The 15,892-nt window shown below is 38.4% G+C and overlaps 1 protein-coding gene across 1 annotated transcript in view; it reads left to right on the top strand.

The window, feature by feature from the left end:
* Positions 1-15,892, top strand: part of CFAP65 (cilia and flagella associated protein 65) — a 384,606-nt gene that overhangs the window by 278,548 nt on the left and 90,166 nt on the right. The gene's annotated exons all lie outside the window — the stretch shown is intronic.

The following is a 15,892-nucleotide window of genomic DNA, read 5'->3' as shown; positions in this document are numbered from 1 at the left end:
TTACAAATGTAATGAAGCTTTATTAAACTGACAAATAATGCATCCGCTTCCTTATATAGAAATTATATTGCAATATTAAACTTTACTATGTAGTTGTAGCAAACATTTGCATACACCCTAATGAAGTTGTTTGTTGTTACGTTACTGTTTACAACTGCAATAGAATAGACGGCTATATAATATAACAAAACTGCTTTGGTCAAAATTATGTTGTTGTAAAAGGGACAGTCAAGTCCAAAATAAACTTCCATGATTCAAATAAGGCATGCAATTTTAAGCAACTTTCCAATTTACTTTTATCACCAATTTTGCTTTGTTCTTTTGGTATTCTTAGTTGAAAGCTAAACCTAGGTAGGCTCATATGCTAATTTCTTAAACCTTGAAGGCCGTCTCTAATCTGATTGCATTTTGACAGTTTTTCACTACTAGAGGGCGTTAGTTCATGTGTGTAGTATAGATAACATTGAGCTCACGCACGTGAAGTTACCTAAGAGTCAGCACTGATTGGCTAAAATGCAAGTCTGTCAAAAGAACAGATATAAGGGGGCAGTTTGCAGAGACTTAGATACAAGGTAATCAAAGAGGTAACAATTATATTAATATAACTGTTGGTTATGCAAAACTGGGTAATGGATAATAAAGGAATTTTCTATATTTTTGAACAACAAAAATTCTGGTGTTGACTGTCCGTTTAAACTTGTATTACTTGGTATAAACAGCAAAAATTAAAATTAAAGAGAATGGCTTTGAAGAGAGCAGCAGGCTTAGGAGGAAAAGCAATAGCATTGTGACTAGTAACCATTCTACTGTAGTTATACAAAGTAGGTTAATGTCCATTTAAATGCATTTGTTGTTACTACTTAGTAGTATATAAATGTTTTTTTTTATTCACTATCGGCTAGATTTAGAGTTTGGCGTTAGCCGTCAAAACCAGCGTTAGAGGCTCCTAACGCTGGTTTTGGGCTACCGCTGGTATTTAGAGTCAGTCAGGTAAGGGTCTAACGCTCACTTTGCAGCCGCGACTTTTCCATACCGCAGATCCCCCTACGCCATTTGCGTATCCTATCTTTTCAATGGGATCTTTCTAACGCTGGTATTTAGAGTCGTGGCTGAAGTGAGCGTTAGAAATCTAACGACAAAACTCCAGCCGCAGAAAAAAGTCAGTAGTTAAGAGCTTTTTGGGCTAACGCCGGTTTATAAACCTCTTAACTACTGTGCTCTAACGTACACTAACACCCATAAACTACCTATGCACCCCTAAACCGAGGCCCACCCACATCGCCGCCACTCTTTTAAAAAATGTTAACCCCTAATCTGCCGACCGCACACCGCCGCAACCTACGTTATCCCTATGACCCTCTAATCTGCTGCCCCTAACACTGCCGACCCCTATATTATATTTATTAACCCCTAATCTGCCGCCCCCAACGTCGCCTCCACCTACCTACAATTATTAACCCCTAATCTGCCGACCGGACCTCACCGCTACTATAATAAATGTATTAACCCCTAATCCGCCTCACTCCCGCCTCAATAACCCTATAATAAATAGTATTAACCCCAAATCTGCCCTCCCTAACATCACCGACACCTAATTTCAAGTATTAACCCCTAATCTGCTGACCGGACCTCACCGCTACTCTAATACATTTATTAACCCCTAAAGCTAAGTCTAACCTTAACCCTAACACCCCCCTAAGTTAAATATAATTTAAATCTAACAAAATAAATTAACTCTTATTAAATAAATTATTCCTATTTAAAGCTAAATACTTACCTGTAAAATAAACCCTAATATAGCTACAATATAAATTATAATTATATTGTAGCTATTTTAGGGTTTATATTTATTTTACAGGCAACTTTGTATTTATTTTAACCAGGTACAATAGCTATTAAATAGTTAATAACTATTTAATAGCTACCTAGTTAAAATAATTACAAAATTACCTGTAAAATAAATCCTAACCTAAGTTACAATTAAACCTAACACTACACTATCAATAAATAAATTAAATTAAATACCTACAATTCTCTACAATTAAACCTAACACTACACTATCAATAAATTAATTAAATACAATACCTACAAATAAATACAATTAAAAAAACTAACTAAAGTACAAAATATAAAAAAGAACTAAGTTACAAAAAATAAAAAAATATTTACAAACATTAGAAAAATATTACAACAATTTTAAACTAATTACACCTACTCTAAGCCCCCTAATAAAATAACAAAGACCCCCAGAATAAAAAAATGACCTACCATATTCTAAAATTAAAATAGAAAAGCTCTTTTACCTTACCAGCCCTGAAAAGAGCCTTTTGTGGGGCATGCCCCAAAGAATTCTGCTCCTTTTGCCTGTAAAAAAACCCATACAATACCCCCCCAACATTACAACCCACATACCCCTAATCTAACCCAAACCCCTCTTAAATAAACCTGTTCCGATCAGTTAATAGAATGCGAGCTCAATCTGATTGGCTGATTGGATCAGCCAATCAGAATTTTCCTACCTTAATTCCGATTGGCTGATAGAATCCTATCAGCCAATCGGAATTCGAGGGACGCCATCTTGGATGACGTCCCTTAAAGGAACCGTCATTCGTCGGGAAGTCGTCGGTGAAGATGGATGTTCCGCGTCGGCGGGATGAACATGGATCCGGAAGAAAGAAGATTGAAGATGCCGCTTGATAGAACACTTCAGCCTGATCATGGACCTCTTCAGCTCCCGCTTGGATGAAGACTTCAGTCGGATCATGGACCTCTTCAACCCCCCGCTTGGGCTTGGATGAAGACTTCGGAGGCTCCTCAGGACCGATCAGTGAACCCGGTGTGGTGAAGACAAGGTAGGGAGCTCTTCAGGGGCTTAGTGTTAGGTTTATTTAAGGGGGGTTTGGGTTAGATTAGGGGTATGTGGGTGGTGGGTTGTAATATTGGGGGGGTATTGTATATTTTTTTTTTACAGGCAAAAGAGCTGAATTCTTTGGGGCATGCCCCGCAAAGGGCCCTTTTAAGGGCTGGTAAGGTAAAAGAGCTTTTCTATTTTAATTTTAGAATAGGGTAGGGCATTTTTTTATTTTGGGGGTCTTTGTTATTTTATTAGGGGGCTTAGAGTAGGTGTAATTAGTTTAAAATTGTTGTAATATTTTTCTAATGTTTGTAAATATTTTTTTATTTTTTGTAACTTAGTTCTTATTTATTTTTTGTACTTTAGTTAGTTTATTTAATTGTATTTATTTGTAGGTATTGTATTTAATTGATTTATTGATAGTGTAGTGTTAGGTTTAATTGTAGATACTTGTAGGTATTTTATTTAATTTATTTATTGATAGTGTAGTGTTAGGTTTAATTGTAACTTAGGTTAGGATTTATTTTACAGGTAATTTTGTAATTATTTTAGCTAGGTAACTATTAAATAGTTATTAACTATTTAATAGCTATTGTACCTGGTTAAAATAAATACAAAGTTGCCTGTAAAATAAATATTAATCCTAAAATAGCTACAATATAATTATAATTTATATTGTAGATATATTAGGGTTTATTTTACAGGTACGTATTTAGCTTTAAATAGGATTAATTTATTTAATAAGAGTTAATTTATTTTGTTAGATTTAAATTATATTTAACTTAGGGGGGTGTTAGTGTTAGGGTTAGACTTAGCTTTAGGGGTTAATACATATATTAGAGTAGCGGTGAGGTCTGGTCGGCAGATTAGGGGTTAATAATTGTAGATAGCTGGCGGCGACGTTGTGGGGGGCAGATTAGGGGTTAATAAATATAATATAGGGGTCGGTGGTGTTAGGGGCAGCAGATTAGGGGTACATAGGTATAATGTAGGTTGCGGCGGTGTACGGAGCGGCAGATTAGGGGTTAATAATAATATGCAGGGGTCAGCGATAGCGGGGGTGGCAGATTAGAGGTTAATAAGTGTAAGGTTAGGGGTGTTTAGACTCGGGGTACATGTTAGGGTGTTAGGTGCAGACATAGGAAGTGTTTCCCCATAGGAAACAATGGGGCTGCGTTAGGAGCTGAACGCTGCTTTTTTGCAGGTGTTTGGTTTTTTTTCAGCTCAAACTGCCCCATTGTTTCCTATGGGGGAATCGTGCACGAGCACGTTTTTGAAGCTGGCCGCGTCCATAAGCACCGCTGGTATTGAGAGTTGCAGTGGCGGTAAATTATGCTCTACGCTCCTTTTTTGGAGCCTAACGCAGCCATTCTGTGAACTCTAAATACCAGCGGTATTTAAAAGGTGCGGGAGAAAAAAAACATGCGTTAGCTACGCGGGTCGTTACCGACAAAACTCTAAATCTAGGCGAGTGATAATAATCATTCACCATTATGAATGGGTACAAAAGATAAAAATACAACAATGATACAATATATATAAGACACAGGACAAAATGTATTAAACAAATACAGGAGGGATTGAGGGCTTTATATTGTGGGAATTTACAATCTAGAAGGGTAGGAGGTGGGGACTGTAAAGGTGAGAATGATGTTAGTTTCCCCTCATCTAACTCTATTATTTTCACTATTAGGCAAGTGGAGTTTATTTGTTACTGATCATGTCCAACAGAACTCGCTGAATGCGGAGAGCAATACGATCTCCGTATTCAGCATTGCACCAGCAGCGAACTGCTGGTGCAACTCCGCCCCCTGCAGATTTTGCAGGGGGTGTCAATCAACCCGATCGTATTCGATCGGGTTGAATTGCAGCGATCTCTGTCCGCCTCCTTAGATCAGGCAGACAGGTTATGGAGCAGCAGTCTTTAGACCGCTGTTTCATAACTGGTGTTTCTGGTGAGCTTGAAGGCTCACCAGAAACACTGAGCTTGAAAGATATGCCCCTTGCACTTTTGCATACATTTTTAAGAACAGAATTGTCGCATAACAGAAGGTACTGATTTGTGGTTGTATGTTTGTTTTTTTAGCAAGCTGGAGATTTCCTAGCATTGTTTTCCCATATAAACTGCAAAGACAATATATGCATTAGGCAAATTAGTAGATATATCCAGAGCAGCCTGCTTGGCACTCACTTTATAGTAATGTTCCTATGAGAGCTACATACATAATTATACTTAACTATACTTAATAGTATTAGCTACAGCCAGGGCAGCATTATTGCCCAACATTGTCAATTTAAAAATCCTTTTAGATTTTACCTTCTGACAAATTGTAGCAATTATGCAAAAAATTAACAGAAATCATATTTTTTCATTAATATTGTAAACGTCAAGATAAGTTAAAAAGATGAATATATTTCTGTTTTATTATAGACAACAATTTGGAGAAACAGTCAGGCCTAGCTATAAATTCTGCCCTGTCATATTAGACACTTTGTAGACACTTTGTTTACACCAATCTATTATAAATTCTATATATGAAAAAAAAAATGTTAGTTTGAAAAACCACTGAGTGCCCTTTGCCAACATCGAATGGTTAACTAGCATAATTAATATCTACTAGTAAGATAATTTGAATTGTTTGTGATATAAACAGGTTATATATGAATGTTTAAAAACAAAAACCTCATAGACTGACGTTATAATAAACCAGCTTTAACTCATATGCCAGCCTACTAGTGCTTGTATTAACTTTATCCTGATTATAACTAAGCTAGTGGCCATCAAACATCACAGGTCTAAATATTTTATATATATATATATATAAAACATGGAAGGGAACTGCACTCCAAGACCGGACCAGGTACACATCCTGTGACTCAGCAACATCCAGCCCTGGGTGCTAAATAGCACTCCAAAAAAGCTGTGATGTCACCAGAGCCACAGGCAGTTAACCCCAGTCCGTAATGGGTGCAAGAAACAAGGGGGATTACAAACAAAAAGTAATACAACACATAGAAACACCCAGCACTCACCAGCTAGCTCACAGCTAAGATAAAATCACAACTGGAAAGGTTAGTTACCACATCTGGCCAAATGGGAAAGCTCAGGCACCACGTCAAGGTCCTTTCCACTGCCTGAGTCCCTAACACAGCCACACCATCATGCGAGCTCACAAAGCCAAACAGACTGAGAACAAAGAAGGGGTGCACAGGTGGATGTAAACACCCAGAGAAAATACAAAACATGGAAGGGAACTGCACTCCAAGACCGGACCAGGTACACATCCTGTGACTCAGCAACATCCAGCCTTGGGTGCTAAATAGCACTCCAAAAAAGCTGTGATGTCACCAGAGCCACAGGCAGTTAACCCCAGTCCGGAATGGGTGCAAGAAACAAGGGGGATTACAAACAAAAAGTAATACAACACATAGAAACACCCAGCACTCACCAGCTAACTCACAGCTAAGATAAAATCACAACTGGAAAGGTTAGTTACCGCATCTGGCCAAATGGGAAAGCTCAGGCACCACGTCAAGGTCCTTTCCACTGCCTGAGTCCCTAACACAGCCACACCATCATGCGAGCTCACAAAGTCAAACAGACTGAGAACAAAGAAGGGGTGCACAGGTGGATGTAATCACCCAGAGAAAATACAAAACATGGAAGGGAATTGCACTCCAAGACCGGACCAGGTACACATCCTGTGACTCAGCAACATCCAGCCCTGGGTGCTAAATTGAACTCCAAAAAAGCTGTGATGTCACCAGAGCCACAGGCAGTTAACCCCAGTCCGGAATGGGTGCTCTGGTGACATCACAGCTTTTTTGGAGTGCTATTTAGCACCCAGGGCTGGATGTTGCTGAGTCACAGGATGTGTACCTGGTCTGGTCTTGGAGTGCAGTTCCCTTCCATGTTTTGTATTTTCTCTGCGTGATTACATCCACCTGTGCACCCCTTCTTTGTTCTCAGTCTGTTTGGCTTTGTTAGCTCGCATGATGGTGTGGCTGTGTTAGGGACTCAGGCAGTGGAAAGGACCTTGACGTGGTGCCTGAGCTTTCCCATTTGGCCAGATGCGGTAACTAACCTTTCCAGTTGTGATTTTATCTTAGCTGTGAGCTAGCTGGTGAGTGCTGGGTGTTTCTATGTGTTGTATTACTTTTTGTTTGTAATCCCCCTTGTTTCTTTTACCCATTCCGGACTGGGGTTAACTGCCTGTGGCTCTGGTGACATCACAGCTTTTTTGGAGTGCTATTTAGCACCCAGGGCTGGATGTTGCTGAGTCACAGGATGTGTACCTGGTCCGGTCTTGGAGTGCAGTTCCCTTCCATGTTTTGTATTTTCTCTGGGTGATTACATCCACCTGTGCACCCCTTCTTTGTTCTCAGTCTGTTTGGCTTTGTGAGCTCGCATGATGGTGTGGCTGTGTTAGGGACTCAGGCAGTGGAAAGGACCTTGACGTGGTGCCTGAGCTTTCCCATTTGGCCAGATGCGGTAACTAACCTTTCCAGTTGTGATTTTATCTTAGCTGTAAGCTAGCTGGTGAGTGCTGGGTGTTTCTATGTGTTGTATTACTTTTTGTTTGTAATCCCCCTTGTTTCTTGCACCCATTCCGGACTGGGGTTAACTGCCTGTGGCTCTGGTGACATCACAGCTTTTTTGGAGTGCTATTTAGCACCCAGGGCTGGATGTTGCTGAGTCACAGGATGTGTACCTGGTCCGGTCTTGGAGTGCAGTTCCCTTCCATGTTTTGTATTTTCTCTGGGTGATTACATCCACCTGTGCACCCCTTCTTTGTTCTCAGTCTGTTTGGCTTTGTGAGCTCGCATGATGGTGTGGCTGTGTTAGGGACTCAGGCAGTGGAAAAGACCTTGACGTGGGGCCTGAGCTTTCCCATTTGGCCAGATGCAGTAACTAACCTTTCCAGTTGTGATTTTATCTTAGCTGTGAGCTAGGTGGTGAGTGCTGGGTGTTTCTATGTGTTATATATATATATACATTATATATATATATATACATTATATATATATATATATATATATATATATATACACACGTATAATCTTAAAAATTGTTATACTTAATATTGACTTTTTTTTTTCTTTAAACTTTTATTCAGGATATTATTGATATATATATATATATGTCCCATTACATTTGCGTGTCAGGACAAGTAGATTGTCATAAGGGACAAGTAGACTGGGCTACCATTTTTGCACCCCCAGGCAGAGGTAAAAAAAATAGTGTAGATGTAGATGGGGGTATTACATTACATTAAATCAGGCTTTACCCACAGCCGCTTGGGTAATATCAGGTTTACCCGAGTAATCCTAGGATTACCCGGATTTCTGACTTTACCCCTAACATATATATATATATATATATATATATATATATATATATATATATATATATATATTAAAGAAAGACAGTATGTCCTAGCCGGCACATACATTTACCTATCCTAGATAGTAAATATATCCTGCAATACAGCTGCGTGAGCAAGGTGCGATAGTCCCAAAGTGACAGGTACCCATATCCCAGAGATAACCACAAAGTATAGCATACATCAGATGAAATTAATTTATTGATGTGCACAATTACTCAGATACTGGATTGTACTACAAGTAGATCCAATAATAAGTAATATTGTTGGAGAAACTCCTCTTATGACACCACGTAGGTCCCCCAATCTCTGTGACAAATTGGTACATAGTCATTTCTCTGATCCCAGTACCACTACAAGTTGGCTACAAAAATATAATCATAAAGATGGCAATTTTCCCTGTGGGAAATGCAGTATTTGCAAGAATATCCAGAAAGGGGATACGATTTGTGATAACAAAGGTAATATACATAAAATCAAAGGGCATATTACCTGCAGAAGTGAGGGGGTGGTATATGTAGTGTGGTGCAAGTGTCCAAAATTCTATGTAGGTAAAATCTACAGGAATACAAAGAAAGGGTTAAAGAACACAAGAGAGATATTAAAAATAATAATCTCAAAGATAGTAGTGTTGCACGACACTTCTTTCTACATCATAACAGTTTAAATACTGACTTAAAAACCATGGGATTGGAATTAATAAATCTGGGAGTTTGAAACCTAATGGCCTTAATGAAGAGATAAATGTTGTCCCTTTCCTAGATTAATATTAATATTGAGTTATTAGTCTTATTTGTGATGTTGTATATATATATTGTTATAACATAATATTCCCACACCTACTAGTTATATACTATCTCATTTTAGGTGTAGTTAGCTTTTTAGCGCACTCTTTCAATTTGATATTTATACTTTTATTATATAAGACACTCTCAGCTATGGAATGGACACTTTTTAAGTAAAGTTGTTATGTATTGTATGTATATATGCCTTGAGTCTGTGATTCAGTGCTCTTTTTTAGCGACTTTATTGGTGGCTAAATATTTGTCAAGGTTGGTAGAGTCTGTTAAACATACAGGGTTTTTTTTTGTAGCTAGTAATTTATTTATAAATTAGGATGCTAAGTATTATGTTAGTCTCATGGAATGTTGATAATTACATTTTATGCAGCTATAATAGAAGTATCTATTAGGCTTTATTTAGGTTCATTTTTGGGTGTTTTTGTATATACAATCAAACTTCTTACCTGCTTTTTAGAGTGATAGGTGTATTATAAATCCTCCCGCCAAAATTTTGCTGTTATAAGCTCTGCCCCCAGCTCATTCAGTGTTCTCTGTCAACACTTAGAGAGCTTCATGAAGCATTATTTTATGAATCCATTTTCTTTTTTATAATTTTTTGCTCTGTTTCCCATTCTCTCAAGCCTCTTATATATATCATGTATAGGAGCATGGATATAAATTTGCAGAATTAATAATTTTTTTCAAATTTACACCTAGACTTACAGTTTTGCGGCCAAAGGGGTGCGTTAGCTACGCGTGTTTTTTTTTTTCCCGCACCTTTTAAATAACGCTGGTATTTAGAGTTCTCTGAAGGGCTGCGTTAGGCTCCAAAAAGGGAGCGTAGAGCATAATTTACCGCCACTTCAACTCTAAATACCAGCGTTGCTTACGGTAGCGGCCAGCTTGAAAAATGGGCTCGTGCACGATTTCCCCATAGGAAACAATGGGGCAGTTTGAGCTGAAAAAAAACCTAACACCTGCAAAAAAGCAGCGTTCAGCTCCTAACGCAGCCCCATTGTTTCCTATGGGGAAACAGTTTCTAAGTCTGCACCTAGCACCCTAACATGAACCCCGAGTCTAAACACCCCTAACCTTACACTTATTAACCCCTAATCTGCCGCCGCCGCTATCGCTGACCCCTGCATTTTATTATTAACCCCTAATCTGCCGCTCCGTACACCGCCGCAACCTACATTATCCCTATGTACCCCTAACCCCTAACACCGCCGACACCTACATAATATTTATTAACCCCTAATCTGCCTCCTCACTTTACCTACACTTATTAACCCCTAATCTGCCGACCGGACCTCGCCGCCACTATAATAAATGTATTAACCCCTAAACCACCTCACTCCCGCCTCGCAAACCCTATAATAAATTTTATTAACCCCTAATCTGCCCTCACTAACATTGCCGACACCTAACTTCAAGTATTAACCCCTAATCTGCCGACCGGACCTCACTGCTACTATAATAAATGTATTAACCCCTAAAGCTAAGTCTAACCCTAACCCTAACACCCCCCTAAGTTAAATATAATTTAAATCTAACAAAATAAATTATTTCTTATTAAATAAATTAATGCTATTTAAAGTTAAATACTTACCTGTAAAATAAACCCTAATATAGCTACAATATAACGAATAATTATATTGTAGCTATTTTAGGTTTTATATTTATTTTACAGGCAACTTTGTATTTATTTTAACTAGGTACAATAGCTATTAAATAGTTATTTACTATTTAATAGCTACCTACTTAAAATAATTACAAAATTACCTGTAAAATAAATCCTAACCTAAGTTACAATTAAACCTAACACTACACTATCAATAAATTAATTAAATAAACTACCTACAATTAAATCAACTAAACTAAATTACAAAAACAAACAAACACTAAATTACAAAAACAAACAAACACTAAATTACAAAAAATAACAAAGGATTACAAGAATTTTAAACTAATTACACCTACTCTAAGCCCCCTAAAAAAATAACAAAGCCCCCCAAATTAAAAAAAAACCCTACCCTATTCTAAAATAAAAAATTAACAGCTCTATTACCTTACCAGCCCTTAAAAGGGCCTTTTGCGCGGCATGCCCCAAAGAAATCAGCTCTTTTGCCTGAAAAAACCCATACAATAATGATCGGAACAGCCAATAGAATGCAAGTTCAATCTGATTGGCTGATCCAATCAGCCAATCGGATTGAACTTCAATCTGATTGGCTGATTCAATCAGCCAATCAGATTTTTCCTACCTTAATTCCGATTGGCTGATCCTATCAGCCAATCGGAATTCGAGGGACGCCATCTTGGATGACGTAATTTAAAGGAACCTTCATTCGTCGTTAGTCCGTCGGTGAGGAAGGATGGCTCCGTGTCGGCTGCTTCAAGATGGACCCGCTCCGCTCCGGATGGAAGAAGATAGAAGATGCCGCCTGGATGAAGACTTTGGACCCTCTGGAGGACCTCTTCTTGCTGGATAGGATGAAGACTTTGGACCCTCTTCTGGACCTCTTCTTGCCGGATAGGATGAAGACTTCGGACCCTCTTCTGGACGGATCGGTGATATTCGGCTGGGTGAATACAAGGTAGGGAGATCTTCAGGGGCTTAGTGTTAGGTTTTTTAAGGGGGGTTTGGGGGGGTTAGATTAGGGGTATGTGGGTGGTGGGTTGTAATGTTGGGGGGGTATTGTATGGGTTTTTTTCAGGCAAAAGAGCTGATTTCTTTGGGGCATGCCCCGCAAAAGGCCCTTTTAAGGGCTGGTAAAGTAATAGAGCTGTTAACGTTTTATTTTAGAATAGGGTAGGGCATTTTTTTATTTTGGGGGACTTTGTTATTTTTTAGGGGCTTAGAGTAGGTGTAATTAGTTTAAAATTCTTGTAATCTTTTGTTATTTTTTTGTAATTTAGTGTTTGGTTTTTTTTGTAATTTAGTTTAGTTGATTTAATTGTAGGTAATTGTAGGTAGTTTATTTAATTAATTTATTGATAGTGTAGTGTTAGGTTTAATTGTAACTTAGGTAAGGATTTATTTTACAGGTAATTTTGTAATTATTTTAACTAGGTAGCTATTAAATAGTTAATAACTATTTAATAGCTATTGTACCTAGTTAAAATAAATACAAAGTTGCCTGTAAAATAAATATAAATCCTAAAATAGCTACAATATAATTATTCGTTATATTGTAGCTATATTATGGTTTATTTTACAGGTAAGTATTTAGCTTTAAATAGGATGAATTTATTTAATAAGAAATAATTTATTTCGTTAGATTTAAATTATATTTAATTTAGGGGGGTGTTAGGGTTAGGGTTAGACTAAGCTTTAGGGGTTAATACATTTATTATAGTAGCGGTGAGGTCCGGTCGGCAGATTAGGGGTTAATACTTGAAGTTAGGTGTCGGCGATGTTAGTGAGGGCAGATTAGGGGTTGATAAAATTTATTATAGGGTTTGCGAGGCGGGAGTGAGGCGGTTTAGGGGTTAATACATTTATTATAGTGGCGGTGAGGTCCGGTCGGCAGATTAGGGGTTAATAAGTGTAGGTAAGGTTGGGGGGGCAGATTAGGGGTTAATAAATATTATGTAAGTGTCGGCGGTGTTAGGGGCAGCAGATTAGGGGTACATAGGGATAATGTAGGTGGCGGCGGTGTCCGGTCGGCAGATTAGGGGTTAAAATTTTTTATTAGAGTGGCGGCGATGTGGGGGGGGGCCTCGGTTTAGGGGTACATAGGTAGTTTATGGGTGTTAGTGTACTTTAGAGCACAGTAGTTAAGAGCTTTATAAACCGGCGTTAGCCCATAAAGCTCTTAACTCCTGACTTTTTTCTGCGGATTGAGTTTTGTCGTTAGAGTTCTAACGCTCACTTCAGCCAATACTCTAAATACCAGCGTTAGGAAGATCCCATTGAAAAGATAGGATACGCAATTGGCGTAAGGGGATCTGCGGTATGGAAAAGTCGCAGTTGGAAAGTGAGCGTTAGACCCTTTCCTGACTGACTCTAAATACCAGCGGGCGGCCAAAAGCAGCGTTAGGAGCCCTTAACGCTGGTTTTGACGGCTACCGCAGAACTCTAAATCTAAGCATTAGTTTTTTTGCAATTATGTCTCAAACTAAACCTGCCTCTGATGTTACCATAGGATTTGAGCTGCCTGAACACGTACTTACCAAAGCTAAGTATGTTTGTTGTATTAAAGCTGATCTAAATTATTCAGCTTTATTATGTGACTCTATGAGTACAAATACACCCACTGTTATTCTATCTCAGTCTAATGTACATAGCATTACTGCAGACATGTAAGATTTTATTGGTGCAGCTATAGAAAGGCAATGACTGCAATTTTGCCTTCAAATAAACGTAAAAGGGTTTTGCAACATTTTCCTAAACCTAGTGAATTAAGTTCTGACCTTCAGCATGCTGATGTATCCTCTACTGATGGGGTTTCCTCTGATTCAGAGGCTGCCACGTCAGAGACAAATATAGACAAATCTTTTTTATTTAAGTTAGAATATATTTGTTCTCTCTTAAAGAAAGTTTTGTTTACTTTGGGTATTGAGGAGTCTAAACCTCCTGATAAGCTAGTAATTATCTAAATTATGTATTTAAGACTACTGTTATTACTCCTGAAGTATTTCCTATTCCTGACGCTATCTCTAATGTGATTACTAAAGAATAGTCTAAGCCTGGTACCTCCTTTTAACCCCTTTTCTAGGTTTAAGAAATTGTATCCTTTACCTGTAGCTATTTTAGAACTTTGGAAAACAGTTCCTATAAGTTGATGGGGCAATTTTCACTCTTGCCAGACATACTACTATTCCAATCGAAGACAGTATTTCTTTTAAGAAGTATCTCTAATACTTTCTTGGGCAGAATCCAACTGTTGTCTAATCAGTGCAATTCATATACCAGTTATAGGCAATTGGGAAGCGGATTATCTCAGCCATCAGACTTTATATCCGGGGGAGTGGTATCTCCATCCAGATGTGTTCTATCAGATTATGCAGATGTGGGGTCTTCCAGACATAGATCTGATGGCCTCTTATCTAAACAAGAAACTTCCCAGATACCTCTCCAGGTCCAGGGATCCTCAGGCGGAATTGATGGATGCTCTAACAGGTCCATGGTTTTACCAACCTGCTTACATTTTTCCACCTCTGGTTCTTCTTCCAAGAGTGATCTTAAAGATCATAATGAAACAATCTTATGTGTTTCTGATAGCAGCAGCATGACCTCACAGGTTCTGGTATGTGGACCTTATCCTAATGTCCAGTTGCCAACCTTGGTCACTTCCTCCAGACCTTCTGTCTCAAGGCCTGTTTTTCCATCCGGATCTCAAATCTCTAAATTTGAAGGCATGGAAATTGAACACTTAGTCCTTAGTCATAGAGGTTTCTCTGACTCTGTAATTAACACTATGATACAGGCTTGTAAGCCTGTTTCAAGGAAAATATATGACAAGGTTTGTTCCACTCATAATTATTCTTGGCATTCTTTTAGAATTCCTAGGATTGTACAGTTTCTTCAGGATGGTTTGGATAAAGGTTTGTCTGCCAATAATTTGAAAGGACAAATCTCTGCTCTTTCTGTTTTATTTCACAGAAAGATTGCTAATCTTCCTGATGTTCACCGTTTCATACAGGCTTTGACTCGTATCAAATCTGTTATTAAATCTATCTCTCCTTCTTGGAGTCTAAATTTGGTATTAAAGACTTTGCAGGCTCCTCCTTTTGAGCCTATGCATTTTTTGGACATTAAACTACTTTTTTGGAAAGTGTTATTTCTCTTGGCTATTTCTTCTGCTAGAAGAGTTTCTGAATTGTCTGCTCTCTCTTGCAAGTCTTGTTATCTGATTTTCTATCAAGATAAAGCTGTTTTGCGGACTTAAGTTGTGAATTCTAATAACATCAATAGGGAAATTATTGTTCCTTCCTTGTATCCTAATCCTAAGAATACTCTTGAACAGTGTTCCCCCTAAGCCCAGTTTTGTGTGCAGCCCAGCAATGAAACAGTTAACAAGAGAACCATACTTTAAAGTCTGCATTGTGCAGTATTTGCTAATTGCAGGGTGTGGTTGCCTAATTTACTATTTCATTGCTGGGCCGCACAGAAAACTGGCCTTAGAGGGAACACTGCTCTTGAAAGGTATTTACATTCTTTGGATGTGGTAAGAGCTTTGAAATATTATATTTATGCTACTTCAGAATTTCAGAAAGACTTCTAGTCTATTTGTTATTTTTCTGGTTCCAGAAAAGGTCAGAAAGCCTCTGCCATTTCTTTGGTATCTTGGTTGAAACTTCTGATTCACAAAGCTTATTTAGAGGCAGGGCAGTCTCCGCATCAGAGAATAACAGCTCATTCTACAAGATCAGTTGCCACATTTTGGGTTTTCAAGAATGAAGCTTCAGTTGATCAAATCTGCAAAACAGCCACTTGGTCTTCTTTGCATACCTTTACTAAATATTTCCATTTTGATGTTTTTGCTTCTTCGGAAACAGCTTTTAGTAGAAAGGTTCTTCAGGCATCTGTCTCAGTTTGATTCTAGTCCCTATGATTTAAGTTTTTTGGATTTAATTTCGCAGCGGAAATAGCTGTTTTTATTTTATCCCTCTCTTTCTAGTGACTCGTGGGCTTCCACATATTGGGTATTATCTGTACTATAATTGTGTTTGTAAGCATCCATCGCCGTCGGCAGTTGCGCACGCATCCTCAAAGGAATGTCGCGTTGACAGACAGCTTCAGGAGCTCCAACTCTCAGCTGTAACATAACAGCTGAGAGCTGGAGCTTCAGGCATCTGCCGCATATGGAGCTGGAGCGCGATCGATGCTCCGCCTCCATATGAGGCCAGATGCCTGATCGTTACA

The sequence above is a fragment of the Bombina bombina genome, chromosome 1 (genome assembly GCF_027579735.1).
Source record: "Bombina bombina isolate aBomBom1 chromosome 1, aBomBom1.pri, whole genome shotgun sequence".
Taxonomy (NCBI): Eukaryota; Metazoa; Chordata; class Amphibia; order Anura; family Bombinatoridae; genus Bombina; species Bombina bombina.
This window is presented reverse-complemented; position numbering and strand designations above follow the sequence as displayed.